The sequence below is a fragment of the Macrobrachium nipponense genome, chromosome 5 (assembly GCF_015104395.2).
Source record: "Macrobrachium nipponense isolate FS-2020 chromosome 5, ASM1510439v2, whole genome shotgun sequence".
Taxonomy (NCBI): Eukaryota; Metazoa; Arthropoda; class Malacostraca; order Decapoda; family Palaemonidae; genus Macrobrachium; species Macrobrachium nipponense.
Window position 1 is genome coordinate 85,083,382 of NC_061107.1, and position 20,800 is coordinate 85,104,181.

The following is a 20,800-nucleotide window of genomic DNA, read 5'->3' on the forward strand; positions in this document are numbered from 1 at the left end:
TTGACTTATTATATTAGTAATCTTTGCCAGCCCAGCACATCTGAGTTCTTCAAAATCCACCTGTGTTCACATTTTCTGTTTGTTTCAGATTCTGTTCCTCCTTAATGCCCATGTTTTTTTTTTAACCATACATCTTGCTGGTGTGGTTACAGTATCGGTTTATTTGGCATTCTGTAGTCACATGTTACAACTGCCGCCACCTCCAATTTCTGAGTTCTGACAACCACCTTCCAATCCATCTTACTTTCACCCTCAGTTCACGTAGTCAAGTGATTACGTTTCTGTAAATTTTGACCATATTTTATCTGTTATTTCATTTTTCTTTTCATTGTTGATATATTCATAAATCAATTCTTGTCATTTATTCATTTATAGATTAAAGTGCTCATATATAGTTCCTTTAAGAATATCATATGAAAATAAGCTCTCATCCCGTCAGATCAGCCAATGAGACAATGCGTGCAAATACTCCTAGCCAAAACAAAGCTTTTAGCCAATAATAGGAGACGGTAGAAATTATTGTAAGGTGGAGGCTTCTGATTGGTCAGAGAAGTTTTTTGACCGAATTCCTTCTCAGTCTTGAAAAGTCCCAGTGTAGTTCCAGAATGGAAGGTGTGTTCATCTAGTGTTGCTAGTTAAATGAAGACAAGAATTTGGGTAAAGAGCGAGGTAATTAAAGTTTCTACCATTCTGGGGGATACTTAGGGCTCAGCGCCTCTGGTCTGGGAAAAATTAGACAGCCAAAGATATTTTGTTGTAGGATATAATTGAATAATTCGTCGGCTGACATGCCGGTGACAGACTGATCACGACTTCCATTAAGTTCTTTACCTTAGTTTTGACTGAATGCATTTGGTGACATCAAGGTATTTCTGCAAAATGTGTCTAAGGTTAAACAGAATTTCGGGTATTGATTTGTTTCGTACTATTTATAGGTTTCATGAGGTTTTGTAATAGATTTCAGAGCAGATTTTTTTTAGGTTATGGAGGTGGGGCTTGATATTTCTTGCATGATGCATAAAGGGACGTGTGTCTTTTACTTGGCGTTAACGTAGTAGATGGAAGAGGAAGTGGCTAACAAGATTTTTATACAACTGATTGCTGCGTGTTCGGAAGAGTCGTTATTAATTAAAATAGCATCCAGCTTCCAATTCCTGTAATTTCCAGTTGTGTTAAGCTTTAAATTTTGAAAGAAAAACAAATCTTTTGAAATATAAGACTAGAATTAACTTAATAGGCCTAGGAAGAGGACTGCATCTTTAAGGTCCCGTATTAATTGTGATGACGTACATTCTAATAGGAGTACTGATTCATACTGTACCTATAATCCGTATTTGTTAGTTCACACTTAACAACGGATGACTTGACCAAGTACAATAATGTCCTCAAATATCTTGGTTCTAACTTAGCGTAAACTATTTTCATTAGACATACTATTTACCTGTAGCTTTCAAGTGATTGTATGAGGTCAGTCCTGTTATAAGCACTGGGTAAAGGATATGTTGGCCGTACGAAGTGGTTATCCGGTATTGTGTGTTTAGACTTGACTAAAGCTGGCTTTTATGGACGCCACTGTTATCCCCCATAATGGGTTGAAAATATGCAATGCGATAACGCCCTTGTAAGCTGGATCTGAAAGCGCTTTATTGCATTCCTGCTAGCAGAAATCCAGCCTTTATTAGCACTTCTTGGTAACATTGCTTGTTGGATAAGAACTAGATTGTATAATCGAAGATATTGTTGAAAATATGCAATGCGATAACGTCCTTGTAAGCTGAATCTGAAAACGCTATATTGCATTCCTGCTAGCAGAACCCTCATATAAACAATGTGAACCAAATAAAGTAAACATTTCAGTTAGTGGAGTAATGATTACATAATCGTCGTGATAGGACAACGGAAGTGTCGACACCTTTTCAATGAATTCAGCACATTTTATGTATTAATTTCTTGGCAAGTCCGATTTAAATTGAAGTTGTTTATGTTGACCGAAATACTGATTTGTGTTGCTGGAAAAGTGGTTTGTATATATATATATATATATATATATATATATATATATATATATATATATTATATATATATATATAATGGATTGCTGCTTTTGTGTAATGGGAAATTTGAGTTTTTGCAATAATTGCAACCCTTGGGGACCTTGCATAAATTGCATCTCTCCCACACAAGTTAAACCAGACCACTAATTCATAATTCACAAATGAAGACAAGCATTCCATTTAGCACACCCGTAATAGATGTTAAACATATGTACTGTCCCTTGCATCAAGTATGAATCGAAGTCAATATTTCGCGTTCGACTTTTCTTGTCAGTCTATGCAACTAGATTATTTTAAACTATGAGGGTCACGCCCACAAGTTAGGTTATCTCGGTAATTTGCGCAAAGGTTGTTAGCCCTTTTATTTGAGCTGAAAAAAATTACCTTTTAACATTTAAATAGAATTAACATATACGTACGTATAACGTACCAATTGCCTTTCCAACCGGTAAGTAAAGCAACACAATGGAAGTATAATTGTTTTGTGTTAATTATAGTTTATAGCATCCTAGTTAACTTATTTTTCTTTTTTTTTTTTTGGTCAAGATATAACCATCAGATTTTTGCTTGGGGTCCCCACAGCATGTAGGCAATAGCATTTTGTAGCTAAATGTTAAACACCTAGTGATTGTTCTGCCCAAGGTTTTTGTCATATTGCTCGAATTGATCTCTCTCTCTCTCTCTCTCTCTCTCTCTCTCTCTCTCTCTCTCTCTCTCACAAATAACCCGTAACTATCACTAAAAATATAGGCTTTCAAAGAATGTCTAGATAGGCATGATGAATTAAATTCAAGAATGCATTTGCGCTTGTGACAACATTAAAGCGCATGAGTTGTATTATGATTTCGATGCAGGCTATTTGAGTATGTTTTCTCCTAAGCAATTTATATTAAAGCCATTGGTATTAGCAGTTGAAGGGAGTATAATTTTATTGAGACTTTGAATCGGTATAGAGTGATTTCAAAATCCTAAGAGTTTAGTGGATTACAAAAATATAACGAAAACCGAATTTATGTTGGTGGAAAGGAAAAATGAAGGAGCCTGGGTGATATTTGGCTGAATATTATTATATAATCAGAAGATGAAGTGTATTTATATGGAACAAGCCCACAAGGCTCATTGACTTGAAATTCAAGCTTCAAGATAATGGCCTCCGTAGGAAGAAGTAAAACGAGATAAAGGGAAATACAGAAATAAGTTCTCATTAAAAAAGAAACATTAATAAATTCACAAATAGGTAATATATTAAAATGCAAGGAGAATAGTGTTTGAATAGTAATGCATTGCACTTAAGCTTGAACATCTGACGTTCCAGTGGGTTCCATAGTCCAACGGTGTGAGGAATAAGGCCCTATAGAACTGAGAAGTTCGACAAGTAGGCACATTTACTGCATAATGGTGCTCCTTCTCAGCGAATCTGATTGCTCTCGGAAGGTAAAGGGGATCCGAGATCAAGTGTGAATGAAAAATATCCGTTGAAATACGACTTATGAAAAAGTGGCTAACAAGAGACCATCCTACTACTACGAACCACTATTAAAAGTATATAAATCTCCGGCAGAAGCAGACTTCCACGCCGGAGAACAGTATTTCAGTAGAGGAAATACAAATGTCCTAAAACAGGTTTCACTGATTTTATCACTGTTATAATATATGAGGCCTTCAGAACAATACCTAACTGTCGTGAGGCATTACTAAAACTTTCATTAAATGTTTTTTGAAAGTTAGAAGATGTGAGTCAAAGGTCGCCAGAAATAGTTAAAGCTTCGGACCTCTTTCAGAAAAGTTCCACCCACCTGAAGGGGAGGATGGGGTGGGTAATATGTACGAGATCTGCTTATCAATAGTTTTTTCGTTTTGCTGGCGTTCATATCAATAAATTTGAGTATCGATTTATTAAAAGTCAGTTTCTCGTTATTGACAGTTCTTGATTTTCATTAGTGTACTTCTAAGAGTGCTGTTATATCTTCTATAAGCCTGAGAATATCGATTGTGAGTGGTGTACTACTCTAACCCCATTAATATTTCGAAGCTCAAGAAAGTACGTACATTCATATTCTTGGCGAAGCTGTTTACTGATACCACCATTTATTGAATTTTTTTTTAATTACAACCAACAAAAAACTTGAAGCCTATGTAATCACGGTGGCCACCAAATTGCATAGGCTGCCTCCCAGATCTAAAGGATTAGGAAGAGTAGCTAGCTGCTGGAGGCACCCAGGACCCAATAAGGAGGTCTTTGAGGTACCTACCCCTATCTATATCTACTATGTACCTACCTATCCAAAGTGCAGTTTAGTTTTTAGTTTGCATCAGCTACTTTGTTTTGCTTCTCCTGGTTGACTTGTAAGATTTTCACCTAAATTGTACATTAGTGTTGCATTATGCTGTATTGATGAGTAATTTAACTTTTGTGTACTAATTATTTATCTTTTTTTGTTTATTACAGATGGATCATGCGCAAATTTCATACTGAAGGTGACAATGTTCCTCTTAAGAATTAGGAAAGACTATCTTGGAAAAAAAAAACTGCTGTAGTTCCACCAGTCAATAGGAGAAAGACTCAAAGCCTTCCATTCACTGGCTATAAAGCGTAAGAGCTCAGCCAATGAGAGAAGGCAATGGACAAAGATTATCATGGTAGGAGTTCTCTGATTGGCTAAGCAAAAATCTCTGATGAAGTTGACTTCTCAAGCAGGCTTGTTGGGAAAGCAACAGATTTTTTAAAACTTACCATTTTCAGCATGTCGCATCTTCGGTAAGTTAACATCCGTCTTTTCAATGAAATGATTAGTTATAAACATTCTTGAATAGTACAAGGTGGCATTCATCTTGCTAAATGTTAATCATTTTAGGCATCTTCTGTTGGCAAGTGTGTTTAGTGGTTTTTAAATTTTATCGAAACCAGTGATTCTGGTGAGTTCGTCTTACTGTTAGTTTTATTTTAGGATTAAAATGGTTTTAAAGATTGTGTTCTGTGATTGAGGTTTGCAAGTCAGATTTACTTCCTGCATCTTCCACCAGATTTTGTTGCAAATTTAAACAAAGCATGGTATACTGATTTTTATTGTTGAATGAAATTCCAGTTTTCATCTTTTTCGGCAGGCCTTGAAATTGCTAGAGCTTTTTACAGAAGCATAGAAATTACAAGGTCTTCTTACTTGAAGCATTGGAATTGCAAGGGCTCTCCAGATCTGTGAAATGCTCCGCCTTTTTAAGGCAGATTTTGCAAAGGCCTTTTTAAGGAATCATTTGAATTAGCTAGGAACTTTTTTTTTTTTTTATAATTGCAAGAATTTTTCAGGCAACCGATTTTAATGCAGCCTTTGAACTTAGCAATGCTTAACTGCTCTTTGAATTGTAAGAGCTTTTTAATGCAGCATTTGGACTCCCGAGAGAGGTTTTAATGTGATTGATAGTTTTTGAAGTTGCAAGGGCTTTTTAATGCAACATTTGATATTGCGAGGGGTTTTGAAGGCAGTTTTTAAAATTAAGGGCTTGCTATGTCAGTCTCTAAATTGCAAGGTTTTCTAAATTAGCCTTAGAATTTGCAAGGTTTTTCCTAAGGCAACCTTTTAAGTTGCAAGGGCTGTTTTTAGGCAACCTTTGAAATTTCAAGGGGTTTTAGTTTAACTTCGAAGTGTAAGGTCTCTAAGGCCGATTTTGGATTTACAAGAGCTTATTGAGGAAACATTTTTTAAATTGCAAGGGCTTTTTATACCTGATCTTTGAATTGCAAGACGATTTTACAGAGAATTATAGATCCGTAAAATATTTCTGCAAGTCTCGTTAGTTGTATTTTTAAACAGCAGATCTGTCTGTTGTTACAGGTACTTACTGATTGACAAACTTGCAACACCCCTTGTATTGAGAATTGCGAAGCCATTTGTTTTTAACTCACTAACAAACTAGCAATCCCCCACACTTCAGCGAGAGGGAGCATACTTTTTTTTTATTCAGTGACGAACTAGCAACACCCCCTATTCTTAAGCAGGAGTCCATGGTCTTTTACAAAGTATGAAGTAATGTTTGTGCCTCTCTATATATTTGCTGATAAAAGAACGCTCTGTTAGCAGTTGCAGCAGCATGCCTGTTTGTCACGTGTTTTTCTTCTCGAGACCAGTGATTGTCTGGTGTGATTGACTTGTTTTAGGGTTCAAAATATCATTGTGTTGTAGTGTGTGTGTGTGGTTTCCAAGTTGGTCAAGCTCCATTTAATCATTGCTAATTCCACCAGATTGTTTCATATAAAAATAGCTCCCAGTGTACTGAATATTACCTTTTTCCCGTGTGTTTTGAAATTGCTAGTGTTTTTACCGAAGCATTGAAATTGCAAAAGTTTTCCAGCTGATCTTTTAAATTGCCCTGCCTTTTTAAGGCACCCTTTGAATGATGAGGCTTTTTAAGGAGACATTTCAAATAGCTAGGAACCTTTCAGTTGGCCTTTTGTGTTTGCAAGGTCTGTTTCGTCGCTCTTTAATTGCAAAGTTTTTTCAGGCAAGAGATGAAATATTAAGGTATTTTTAATGCAACCTTTGAACTGAAAGGTGTTTTAATTGCTTTTGGAATTATAAGGGTTTTTTAATGCCTTCTTTGGCAGAGGAAGGGGTTTTGAAATTGTTTCGAAATTGCAAATTCTTCCAGCTGTGGAGCATTTTTTATGCAGCCTTTGGACGCAGGCCTTAACGGTACCTTTTGGAATTGCAAGGGGTGTGTAGTTGATCTTTGAGATTGCAAAGGCTTTTTATTGCAGCCTTTCAGGTTGCAGTGTTTTGAAGGCAATCTCTTAAGGGCTTATGTTCCTTTCAAATTGCAAGGGCTTTTTTTAGGCAACCTTTGAAATCTCAGTGGCTTGTAGATTGTTGGAAATATCTTTTTAAGGCAACTTTTGATATCACAACGGCTCACTGTGGAAGGCTTTTTTTATAGCCGATCTTTAAGAAATGTAAGATCCATGTTACAGCGAATGTTGTAGTGTCATTGAATCTCTGAATAGCAATTCTCTCTTATTGTGGGTATTAGCAAAAATAGCAATTCTCTTTTATAGTGGGTATTAGCATAAATAGCAATTCTCTCTTATTGTGGGTAGTAGCAAAAGCCCTTAACATGAGCTTCAACAATTAATGAAGTGTTTGGGCTTCTGGAGATAGTTATTAGATGTTTATAGGATGCTTTAGTTATGTTTAGTAATTAGTTGACAAGAAATTGCGACAGCGTCTTATGATGTTTGTTATTGCGTGTTGTATTATACCTATTAACTTTTGTTTGCCTCCAGAAGTGGTTTTGTTTAACCAAATTATATAGGCTACCATGATCGCTTGTTGTGCGTTTGTTTCCTCGTGTAGAAATATTTCATTTTTATAAAATTATTCTAAGTGAGGTCAGTGATATCCTTCTTTTCCTTAGAAGTGTAATGGAAGTAGTGACATGTTGCTTCGGAATCCACTTCAAGGCTTCGAGAGGATATTAGTGTCAGTCGGCAGAGGAATGAAACTTATCTAGGCAGAGAAAGGCAGCAGCAATCCTCAAAAGGCCTCTGAAGTGGACAAAGAAGATATCTGGTTTAAATTTCGTTCTTGATCGAACATGATTTTTTTCCGATACAAAATCTTCATTTTGGGAATTTATTTCCTTTCTCTTGCAGGCAGCTGTAAGGACTTTACCAAAGAGGAAGAGAATACCAGAGTCAAGACATCAAAGAGGAAGAAGAGGGTAGCAGAGGCAAGACATCAAAGAGGAAGAGGAGAGCACCGGAGGCAAGACATGAAAGAGGAGATAGAAAGAGAGGACCAGAGGCAAGACACGAAAGAGGAGGAAGAGAGGACCAGAGGTAGGACATCAAAAAGGAATAAAGTACTTGAAAGAAAAGTACCGGTAGCTTAACTGGTTACTCTAGGCCCTTTAAGAAAATTCACGAAACCTCAGTTTTGTATTAAAGAGAATGAAAAATTAGTTATGTATTCAAAGAAAGCATTTTGTGGAAAACTTTGAAACTTACTTTAGTCTTCAAAGTAATTGGTTTAGTAGTTAGGATAATTGTTTTTAATTAATAAAATTCCTAATTTTTACAAGACTTGTTTTTATTTATTCAAACATGACTACAGCGAGCCTTGGTTGTTTATTCAATCATGACTACAGCGAGCCTTGGTTGTAATAGTTTCCAGTTGATTCTATAATTTCCATTTTTTGGAGATAGTGAATTCCCACACAGCAGGCAATGGTCGGGGTACTCTTCTTCCTCTTTGATGCCTTGCCTCTCGTACTCTTCTTCCTCTTTGATGAATTCCCACAGCAGGAAATGGTCGGGGTCCTCTTCTCTTCCATGAGAATTCCCACACAGCGGGAAATTGTCGATCCTATTCCCTTCACTGTTCCTGGTTGGGATTGTTGCCAGTTACTTTATTATTGCGATTTTTTGGAGAATGCAAATTCCCACAGCATGAAATGGTCAATCCTCTTTCCTTCACTGGTCCAACATCTCTTCCTCTACCGCCCTTATGACGATATCTATTTGACCTGCAAATGGATTTATACTTACCGATCAGTTCTTAAGGGTATTAATGAACGGATGAGTAATAACACGTAAGCAATAACATACGAACTTAGGCTGTATAAATACTGGGAAACTTTAGTTTCTTGGTTTAAAAAAATAAATGTCAAAACAATCGTACATGTGTCATTACCAGAACAACTCCCTTGCCTCTAAGTCAAGTCCTTAGCTGAATTTTCAAACACCATTTAACAGCAGCCATCGTCATCGTTTACTATCATGTAACTTATTTTGTTTTTCAAAACTAGTCCTTAGCATGTAACGTATTTTGTTTTTCAAAGCTAGTCCTTAGCTGATTGTTGTTTCACGTTTCCTAGCGTCCACCGAAGAAGAAATTCTTGTTGCTTGCAGGCCAACAAATCTTGATTCTGCAAAAGGTATAAATCACCATTTAATCATTAACTTTATTTAAAGTAATTATCTGCTAAATGAGAGGATACCTGCCGACTTGTTATAAGTCACGTATAGGCCTATTTGAATTTGAGAACGCTGAAATTTCAAGAGAAGCTATATTTATAATTTTATTTAAGAATTGTCTACTACATGAGAATATACCTGCCGACTTGTTATAAGTCACGTATAGACCTATTTGAATTTGAGAACACGAAAATTTTAAGAGACGCTAATATTAACAATTGGAGAGAAACCCATAGCACATTAGTCTGAAAATAATCAAATTGGATTACTTACATTTGAATATTTCCGAAGTAAAATATGTAGACCTAAGATAATACGTTGGTTATTGAACACACAAATGATTGTAACGCATAAAGAATATTAAGCTGGCTTTCATTATCAAACAAAATTTCACATTAAAGAACGCGTAGAAACCTTGGTACAAATTGTTAATTAATGCAAGAATACACTTCCACTCCGTTTACAGCTTGATAAACTACGAAACTAATATGTAAATAGTACTATTATTTTTCATTGCCATTCTTCCTTTAATTTCATAGTACGACTACTTTTTCCTAAAACGTAAAACAGGATACGGTCAATGGTGATGTATACTTTCATCCCCTTCATAATCTTTTCGGCAGGATCCATCAGAAGGCAGGAGGGATCGTTGATCAGCTCAGCAGAACAGTTGGTCTTTCGGGGGAATCATGAATTCCCCTTTCAGATTAGGCCTGGATTGAAATTTGGCTTCAGGATGCTTACTTTCTAAGGCCAAAACAGCTGCATATGACGTCTGGCCTTGCGTTGCGACTGCCTTAAACTTAGGTAGCGTCTGGATATCATTTGTAGAGGTCGAATTCGGTGCTGAAATCGAGGGGCCAGAGACGACAAAGATGGTTTTCATGGCTTTCTTCCGCTTCTTGTGAACCATCTGGAAGTCTTGCTCGTCGAGGGAGGGCAGGTCCACCAGCTGGGGGCCAAGAGAGGTCGGTCGCTTCTCTGCCATCTCGAGAAATCACGACAGCCTTAGTAGACAGCCGATAAAGTAAACCGCTAAAGTCTTGTCTTAACTAAAATGATCACGCGAGACGTTTTATTGGTCAGAAACGGACATATAAGGAGGCTGTGCGGACGTAATTGTAGTGTCCGTCACGCGTACATGAAAAAAAAGGAGCGGACCCCGATTGTGATGGTGCTTTCTCGCACCTACAAATCTACATATAATTAAGCGTACAGGAGTGTAAATCCATGATGCAAACTACTCTACAAAAAGAGGTATATACGTTGGGAGGACGGACATTTCGGTGGAAATGCTGTCCTTACAAATTGATTATTGCAAACGTTAGTGCTAAATTATGATGGTGACCCTCAACCACTAAGATTAATGAAAACGACCTTCAAACTGAAGAAAAGGATTATCGATCTTTGATACACCTGAAAAACATGACTACTGAAAGTCTTTATAACGTATTTGCTGAAACGCTGGTTGCTTTTTAGAAGGAAATCTAACATATGCTGAGAATTGACAGAAAACAGCGTCTAATGTATATATTGTGACGAAGTGCCATTCATTAATTGTTACCTCACAACAGCCAGACACCTGAACCCTCATCACAGGTACCAAACGACTGAATACTCTAAAGGCAACATTGATCCCTTAACAGCTTACCAGTATTGCAGAAAATCAGACTAAGTTCATCAAAACAGGTGTGAGATAATCTTGTAATTAAATTAATTAAGGGGCATCACTCCAACAACTTTAAAATTCTAAGTATTTCCCTGATTTCAAAAGTCTAAGTACTTTCCTGGTTCTAAGTCACCTCAATTTAATTGAAGGAAAACAGATCAATTACCACTCTGTTTCTACCTAACATAAATATAATTATATGCTGGTATGTCTTGTTGAAAAGGATTGCTGCATCAGCTCCATTAATTTTGTATAGAGTCTTCTCTATTTTCCTTATTAAGGATTTCTCAATGTTGCTGAAACTGGCAAGCAACGTGCCAAAGGGGATTGTCAAATCCAGTGTAGTCATATTGAATTGTCTTTATTGCTGCTATATACATATATTACTGCTACAAGTTTCTCTCTCTCTCTCTCTCTCTCTCTCTCTCTCTCTCTCTCTCTGACGTTTCGCCCAGATCTGCCAGGGCATGGTCACAGCGATGGTTGCTGGAGGACTGAATCTTAGTGGTTGGTTTGGTGGTTGGTTAAGATTAAGCTGGCCTTATGCCAGCACGGGCTCTTGCTCTATAGCAGCCCGTAGGTCATATAAATATCTTGCAGGTCTCTTGGTGTTTGCAGATCAATGAATCTTGCAGGTCTCTTGGTGTTTACATCAAAGGTGAAAGGCCGATGGTTTGCAGGTGATTGTTGTTAAAGATGTCGCAACCCAGAGCTCCCCATGATCGATGCCAAGTGGATACAAGTGCATTGATACGACGTGGACACATCGCAACCCCAGAGAGCTCGTAGGCCACTCAGATACAGTGAGGAGATAGAATGACGTCGAAGAACCCGGACCCCTCCAGGTCCCGAATCCGCTAATCGGTCGAAAAGCGGACTCAGACCGAGTTCACCAGTCGGTTGAAAGGTGAACGAAGGCCATGGTCTTAGTGGTGAGTCCTTCTTAGTGTTTGTTGTTGTTGTTTAGGATTAAGCTGGCTTTATGCCAGCACGGGCTCTTGCTCATAGAGCGTTGTTGTTGTTGTTTAAGATTAAGCTGGCTTTATGCCAGCACGAGCTCTTGCTCATAGAGCAGCCCGTAGGTCATTTGAATTTTGGATGTGGAAAGGTGATTTTTAAGGATATGAGGTGAGCCTTTATTTATGATTCTATGGGTTATGCACGTGAAATGGTATGATTTGAAAAGGAAAGGAAAGGTGAACAGGCAAGGTTACAAACCCCTTTAAACCCTAAGGTACCCATTAGTAGGAGATAAAGATCGATAGTAGCGAGTCCTGGCGAGTCAGAGATAGCCAGTAAGGAAATCGAAAAATTTATAGTCGTAGAAAAACGGAAAAAAAAGCACATTAATCTATGGAATTCAAGTACCATATTTCACTTAACGACAATAGAATAAACAGCGCCGATCGTTAGTAATAGAGATTCGGCGAGAGAAAAACGAAATATTATAAGTTTAAGAGACTGCAAAACAAAAGTAAACAACAGCTTAAGCGGTAGTTAGAGTGACAGTTGAAATATTCGGTCGTTAGACGTGAGGCGGCCGAAAAACGGAGAGGAAAGGAGGATTGTTTAGTAAAAGAAAAAGCAGTTAATGCTATAAACAGCACTTTTCTCGAAGGAGGTCATCTGGAACCGATCTCTAGGTCCAACAGAACGTGGACGAGCTCAGAGAACAGTTGATGATCGTTCTATTGCTGAATGGGTAGTTGTCTTTGAGGAGTTCTGAATCGAAATTCAGATTGGAGGAAATCATCTGGGAGGGAGATCTCAAAGTTGAGGGCTTCCTGGAAGATCTCTGTAAACAGTCGGTCGTTGAAAGTGTAATGCTTGTCAGATAGAGCTCTATGAATGAAGGCATTGAATTCGTCATAGGTCATCAGGAGCTTGTTTATCCCCTGTTCTCCTACGAAGCGGAATTCACTTCCAGAGGCGACAGATTTGAGTTTTGCTTTGCCGGTCTGGACATCCATGTCTTTTTTGACTGGGAACTCCTCCGTTTGTGTTCCCATTTCCTTGTGCAAAATGGGAGCTACAGCCGGTGTCTGGATTTCCATTTCTTCGATCGTGGCTTCTTCTTCCGTCTGAGTTCCTGCTTCAACACGAGCAGGAGTCGGCATTGTCGGTGGTACAAAGGCTGGGGGAATAACCTGAGGGGTTGGGGGAAATGACTGAGAGGTTGAGGGAATAACCTTAGGGGTCGGGGGGGTTGGACGGGGTTTGGGAATTGGAGGTTGGAGGGAAGGAAAGGATGAAGGGTCTGGGATATGATGACGAGGTTTGGGGTGTTCTGCAGGGGAAGGTTGAAGAGTTTGTGGTGGAGGTGGTCGATTCGTTCTTGGATCGATACGTGGTTGGCATGGTGGTCGTCTTGGGGGCGATGGTTGTCGCTGTCGAGGTCTTGCTGGCGGTGGGGAAATGCCCTTTATCCTCCAGATCTTTTCTAGTCTTACAGGGCATCCCTTAAACCATGCGTGGTGCGACTGGTGGCAGTTGGGGCATCGGGCAACTGTGTGGCCCTTTGATTTGAATTTTTGAAGGCATACTTCAGTCTCGTGTCGCTGGCTACATATCCCGCAGACGTGGTGGGAAGTACACTCTCTCTTGTGATGGCCGTACCTCTGACACTTGAAGCACCTCAGAGGCTCGGGAACAAAGGCTTCCGTTTGATAGGTACCGAGGATTCCAAGATCTATACAGGGTGGGATTTTTCCTTTGAAGGTGGCTTCCACCTTCAGGGTTTCCTCAGTCGTCTCCATGTCTTTCTTCACAGTGCATCTTGTTGCACTCAGAACGTTCGGTACTTGCAGAATTCTGTCAATGGTGATGTACTTGGGGACTTTGCAAATCATCCCCTTCATGATTTTTTCAGCAGGATCCAGCAGAAGGCAGGAGGGATCGTTGATAAGGAGGTCAGCTGATCGTTTGTCCTTCGGGGAAATAATAAATTCCCCTCTCAAATTAGGTCTTGCATGAAGTTTGGCTTCAGGGTGCTTCTTTTCCAGGGCTAAAACAGCTGCATATGACGTCTGGCCTTGCGGTGCTACTGCCTTAAACTTGGGTAATGTTTGGAATTCGGTCGAAATCGGTGCTGGGTTCGGGAGGCGAGAGATATCAAAAATGGTCTGCAAAGCTTTCTTTCGCTTTTTCTGAACCATCTGGAAGCCCTGCTCGTCGGGAGAGGGTAGGTCCGCCAGCTGGGGGCCAGGAGACGACGGTCGCTTCTCTGCCATCAGTAAAATACCGTTAGGTCTCTAAAAATAGCTTGAATGAGGCAAGGATTACGTAGCACGCCTGTGCGCGACTATTACGGAACTGAAACATAGCAGCGTTGTTGTTGTTTAAGATTAAGCTGGCCTTGTGCCAGCACGGGCTCTTGCTCAATAGCAGCGGTGAGTCCTTCGCTATATATCATGGTCGTGCGGGCGCTCACGGATGCTCCTGCAGGACCCGGAGGGTGCACGACTTTTCATTGGCTGGCGGCCAGGCGTCGGAAATTCTCGAGGCGCGTTGATCTTCTCAGGTGTGTTGCGTCACCTGGAGCCGAGTTTTCATTGGCTGCGACCGTGGTGACGTCACTCCTGGTATTGGTATTTCTACCAACCTCTTCGATATTGGTCCCGTCCTGGGCGCTGGTGTTCTCGTCTGGAGGAGGGGGGGGGCTGGGTCTTCCTTACACAGGTGGGCGGTGGGCAGCAGGAAGGGTTCCTGTGTCGTATTAAGGAAGGGTTTTTGTTCAAGGATGAATAAAGCCTCAAGGAGGCGTTAGGCGGTCGCTGATCGGGGGCTCTTCGAATTATCTTTTGTGTTTTTTACAATATCCTCACGCACGACTGTGCTGTTGTGCGGTGAGGGCGTGGTGTTTTATGGCACCGTTCTGGGCGTGACAGGAGATCCTCTAGACAGTCGTACGTTGTCATACCGATATAAACTCCAGGACATCCTTGGATAGGGCATGTGTACCGGTAGACGACGTTATTCTGCTTCAGGGGATCTCCTGCGGGCGGGGTAGGGTTATTCCTCATAATCAGGTCCCTTGTTCGTCTGTTCTTATAATAGAATATAAGAGAGAGCCTCTTCCCTTCCTCCACGGGGTGGGGGTGACGTTCTCTTCTACAATCTTCTTAATGGCATATCTCCTCTTCTTTGTATCCGTGGTGCATGAAGGACTTGTAGAAAATACGTATATCCTCGGAGGGGGGATTCTCTCTATTCTCTCCGTCCTCCATGTAGTACCATTTGTTTAAGGCTGTTCTGATCTCCCTGTTGATCAGCTTGTTGGTGTAACCGTTGTTGATCATCATTTGTGAGGCTCGGTCCAGTTCTGCGTGGGTGTCCTGCCACGCTGAACAGTGCGTTAAGGCCCTCTTCACGAAGGCTCTGACGGTGGTGGTCTTGAACCTCGCAGGACACTCACTCTCTCCATTTAAGCAAAGTCCCAAGTTAGTAGATTTGGTGTAGACGGTGGTGGTCATCTTCGGGGTAGTCTTCGTAATTAGGACGTCGAGGAAGGGGAGCCGAACTTCGCTGCTAAATTCAATTGTGAAATTAAGGGCGCTGTTGCGCAGGAACTGTATATGCTGGTATGAAAATAAACACTTAGAAAAATTTTAAATACTAAAATTTAATATTCTCAAAATTTATAAGGGAAATTCACAATATCAGGGAAAATTACTGTTACTTGAAAACAAAGTAAAGTTTAATTCTTGAATTAAATTAAGTAAAATTAAATCAAAATTAATTTATCACAAAATTCAAGAAAATTAATTCAATCAAAATTCAAAAGTGTTTGGCAATAATTGAAATTTGGAAATTATTTCACAGGTGCTAAACAGCAATAAAACTTGAAAAGATAAGTAAATGCAAATTAATTCACAAGTGTTAAATTTAATTAAATGTGCAACGATTAAGTAATGAAAATAACTAAGGTAATTAAATTGTGAATGTAAATGAAAACAGAAAAATGTGGAAAATACCAAAATTGCAAAAAGTATTAATCACACAGAATATAGAATAAAAAGACACACTTCAATAAGAAAATGGATAAATGCACCAAAAATAAACACTTCAATAAGAAAATGGATAAATGCACTTCAAATGAAACAAACACAAAAATTTGCAATGTGTAAAAATGTAAATCTTTTCACTCAAACAATTGTAACTATTAGTTATTAGTTCTCTAAACCATCGTAACCAATAGTTATTAGTTTTTACCAAACCATCAAAACCATTAGATATTAGTTGCAACTAATAAAAATATAACACTTTACCTTCTTGGTTTACCAATTTTCTTTCTCTGCTGCAGCTTGTTTCACTCTCTCACAAAAACAGTCGCCATTACACACAATGTTTGTTTGTTCAGATTCCACAAAACACTAATACTAAATAAACTAAGAAATATAAAATCTGAAATCTACAAGTTGCGAGTGACCAATTTAAGTTACGTTAACATAATAAAAAATAGAATAAATAATTAAATTAAATAAATAATTAAATAAAATAATTAAATTACATAAATAGATAAATAATTAAATAACAAAATCAAAGAATAAAATAAATAAAATAATAAATTAAAAAAAAATAAATAAAATAAATAAATAACTAAAAAATAGCATAAATAATAAAATAAACAAATTAAATAAATAACAAATAAATCAATAAAAAATAAAGCAATAAAGAATAAAATAAAAAAGAAAAATAGAATAAATAAAATAATGAAAATAAAACAATAAATAACTCAAATAAAAAAATTAATTAAATTAAATAATTTAAATTTCAATCCAATTTAAATGAAATAAATTAAATTTTAATACCAAAAAAATAAATAAATCAAAATAAATGAAATTAAATCAAAATAAACAAACAAACAAATAAATAAATGAATAAAAAAAAATTATATAAAAAATAAAATGAAATAAAATAAAAAATAAATACATTAATTAATTAATTTTATTAATTAAATAAATTAAATACTTAAATTATGTAGAGGAAAAGACCCCATATAGACTCCACTTTTCTAGCCCCGCCCCCCGCCCCCCACCCCCCAAGGGGCGTGGGCTACCCCCCCTCCCCCCTCCTGATTGGCTCATGTACGTACGTGAGGCCTAAAAAGGGGCGGGACAACCCCCAAAACCCCCAAAAGGGGTGTGGCCACCCGGACCCTGACCCCATATAGACTCCACTTGTCTGGGGGGTGTGGCCACCCTGACCCCATATAGACTCCACTATTCTGGGGGGCGTGGCCACCCCTGACCCCAAATTGACTCCATTTGTATTATAAGCTCATGTACGTACATGAGCTCATAATTAACTCCATTATGTATGATAAGTTCTATGTACGTACATGAGCTCATAATTGACTCCATTTGTCTTACAGCTCATGTACGTACATGAGCTCATATTAGGGGGGGTGTGGCCTCCCCCTAAACCCCAAATCGACTCCACTTTTCTACCCCTGTGACGTCACATAACTATAATGGGAATAAAACCATCTTTTTCAACCCTCCACTATTCTGGGGGCGTGGCCACCCCTGACCCCAAATTGACTCCATTTGTATTATAAGCTCATGTACGTACATGAGCTCATAATTGACTCCATATGTATGATAAGTTCATGTACGTACATGAGCTCATAATTGACTCCATTTGTCTTACAAGCTCATGTACGTACATGAGCTCATATTAGGGGGGCGTGGCCTCCCCTAACCCCAAATTGACTCCACTTTTCTACCCCTGTGACGTCACATAACTATAAGGGAATAAAACCATCCTTTCAACCCTCCACTATTCTGGGGGGCGTGGCCACCCCTGACCCCAAATTGACTCCATTTGTCTTACAAGCTCATGTAACGTAACATGAGCTCATATTTTAGGGGGGCGTGGCCTCCCCTAACCCCAAATCGACTCCACTTTTCTACCCCTGTGACGTCACATAACTATAAGGGAATAAAAACCAACATTTCAAGCCCTCACCCCAAATTGACTCCACTATTCTACCCTGTGACGTCACGTAACTCTCTGGGAATAAAACCATTCTTTCAACCCCTGACCCCAAATTGACTCCACCTTTCCTACCCCCTGTGACGTCACGTAACTCTCTGGGAATAAAACCATTCTTTCAACCCCTGACCCCAAATTGACTCCCACCTTTCCTACCCCCTGTGACGTCACGTAACTCTCCGGTAATAAAAACCAACATTTCAACCCCTCACCCACATTGACTCCACTATTCTACCACTGTGACGTCACGTAACTCTCTGGGAATAAAACCATTCTTTCAACCCCCCGACCCCAATTGACTCCACCTTTCCTACCCCCTGTGACGTCACGTAACTCTCCGGTAATAAAAACCAACATTTCAACCCCTCACCCCAAATTGACTCCTATTCTACCCCTGCTACCCTGACGTCACATAACTCTCTGGGAATAAAACCATTCTTTCAACCCCTGACCCCAAATTGACTCCACCTTTCCTACCCCCTGTGACGTCACATAACTCTCAGGGAATAAAAACCAACATTTCAACCCCCACCCCAAATTGACTCCACTTTTCTACCCCTGTGATGTCACGTAACTCTACGGGAATAAAACTTGACCCCACCCTGACCCCAAATAGACTCAGTTCACTGTTTTTTGCGACTCATGTCCCCTTTAATTGTTTTCAAAGTAACCGGGACGTTTACCTCATCCTCCTCCTATAAAATCTCTATATATGTCATATTGCGAATATACTCTCTCTCCCTCCCTCCCTCCCTCCTCCCTCCCTCCTCGCCCTCTCCCTCTCTCTCTCTCAGCCGTTACATTTTGTTTTATATATATACACACAGCTGCTTAGATATTCAGAGTATCATGATAAAAGGATATTTGGCGACTGACTTCATCCACATGTGATATCTCCCCCAATACCATATCAGAGTCAATGTTATCTGATGATGAATCACGCACACACCACACTATATGAAAAACGAGACCTTATCGCCATATTTGCCCAGGCTGACTTCACGCCAACGTGAAATTTTATTTTTATTTTTCATAGAATTTGAGTCATAATCTAGGTGGCGAACACAAGGACAAAGGTACACATTTCAATTTTGTTTATTTATTATACAGAGTTTGAAAGAGGTTGAAAAATCAAATTACAGACGGAATTGTTATTTTATATTTATAACCAATCCTAAATACAGGGGAATGATTAATATTCCATACAAATACATACTTAGAAAACTGTACAAACACGAACGCGATAATATGCGCATTCGCTTTTTCAAAAACAATACTTCAACGAACAAACTACGGCTTACTATATATTTTTCTAACCTGTTCCTTGACATCACACCCCTTAGTATATACCACAAACATCTTCTCCAGCCACTTTCCCGACCGTGTATCGAAGACGACGACGTTTCATCTAACACCTCAAAGCTTTTAAATTTAGCTAACAAGTTTTTTCATATATAAATCTTCCACACACCTCTCCTCCAACAGGGATAAATTCTTTTTCATTATAGCCACGCAGCATATTTTACCAATTTTGCTCATTTCATCATCTGAATGTAGCTAACAGGTAAATATTGATTCAACCAAGTCGTATTAACCAGTCCGCTCTGACCGATGCCAGCGGGAAGATAACATATTTGGCATAGTCATACGATGATTTAAATAATTCTTCCTTCAATTTCTTGACCGAAGAAAAAAAGTGATTGAAACCTCATCTGTTTGGTATCTCTGCCCAAACGATCGGCGTGATCTTCATCTTTGGAATAAGCCACGCTCTTTTTGCGCGTATTCATTATCTTCAATGGGGGCACCAATACCGTATTGTGTTAATAGGTACTATGGTGGGTAGATCAACCTTCTTCGTCGCATTCCCAAGATGTGATATTTTCAGGTCTTTTCACAATGGCGGACCCTTCAATACCCCTATCACGAAGACAGGCATATGATGCACCGTGCGAGAATATCGAAAACCTGCCAATTCGGCATATGGGATAAGCTCGAATGACGTCCGCCACAACACCGTAATTCCTGCTGTCACACAGTTAGTGGCCACTACTAGACACATATTCCTCTTCCTGAACTTATTTTCGGACAAGTTCCCGAAAACTAACTTACAAGAGGAGGCTGATGAAGCCATGGCGAGAGTTCACGTCTTGATGTGACAATCCTTCAAGAGATAATGAACTACGAAAGCCCCGCTAACCCAAGACCCCTTTATCACAATCACTGATTACAAACCTGTTTGTGACGAAGCATCAAGCCTCTCCCAGCAATGATTCAGACTAACATGAATAAACAAGTCCTATCATTCCCCTCACCCTCAGGGGAAAGGTCATCCACACATGACTCATTTTATCAAAATCAGTATCACTCCAGACAATGTTTCTCGCAGACACGAATAAACAAGCCTTATCATTTCCTCACAACAAAGGCCGTCCACACACACACACACACCACACACACACACACACACACATATGACTCATATATAAAAACTTCCACACATCTTTCCTCCAATGGGGATAAATTCTATCGCTACAAAAGGCGTGAACTTCATCTTGGAATACAATACTTCATCGAAACATCATATGTCACACCTGATTATTACTTCCCAACTGTACACCATAAATACAACCGACAAGGGAAAATTGATGTTATTCCTTACCCAAAGTGTATAGAGTAAGTGCAACACACCAACCCTCCGTCCCTACAAGTATTTTCTTCTTGACCGAAACGTCATTTCCCTCCGTCACTATTCAGTAAGTAGCATATAAAACACTTTCCATTTACTTGAACATAGAGTATAGTAAATATTAAAAACAGCAATAAGATTCATCTGTATATGGAATAGATATTCTTATAAAATAATGTACCCGTTGAAAGAAGCGGAATATATAAAACAGTCATTCTTCCTCCCTTTCAGATATGGGAAACATAACTCCCTAGTATGTGAACTGTCAGCCGACGAAGTAGCCACCCTCAAGTTCAGACACCATTACTATTATGGTGTTTGGGAGCCCCAAACAAACTCATTTATTAGGAATGGTGAAAACGGGTTCATGACCATGAAGCAGGAGAAGAAGAAGAAGAAGTAGCAGGAGATGCAACAACTTTTTT

At 39.1% G+C, this 20,800-nt stretch overlaps 1 long non-coding RNA gene across 1 annotated transcript in view; it reads right to left on the reverse strand.

Annotated features, from left to right (window-relative positions):
* Positions 1-7,739: 7,739 nt before the first annotated feature.
* Positions 7,740-20,800, reverse strand: part of LOC135215476 (uncharacterized) — a 43,298-nt gene continuing 30,237 nt past the window's right edge. Inside the window, exons 2-3 of the long non-coding RNA XR_010314696.1 lie at positions 8,738-8,972; positions 7,740-8,570 (exon numbers count right to left, since the gene is read on the reverse strand). This is a non-coding gene — a long non-coding RNA (uncharacterized LOC135215476). The remainder of the gene's footprint in view (positions 8,571-8,737; positions 8,973-20,800) is intronic.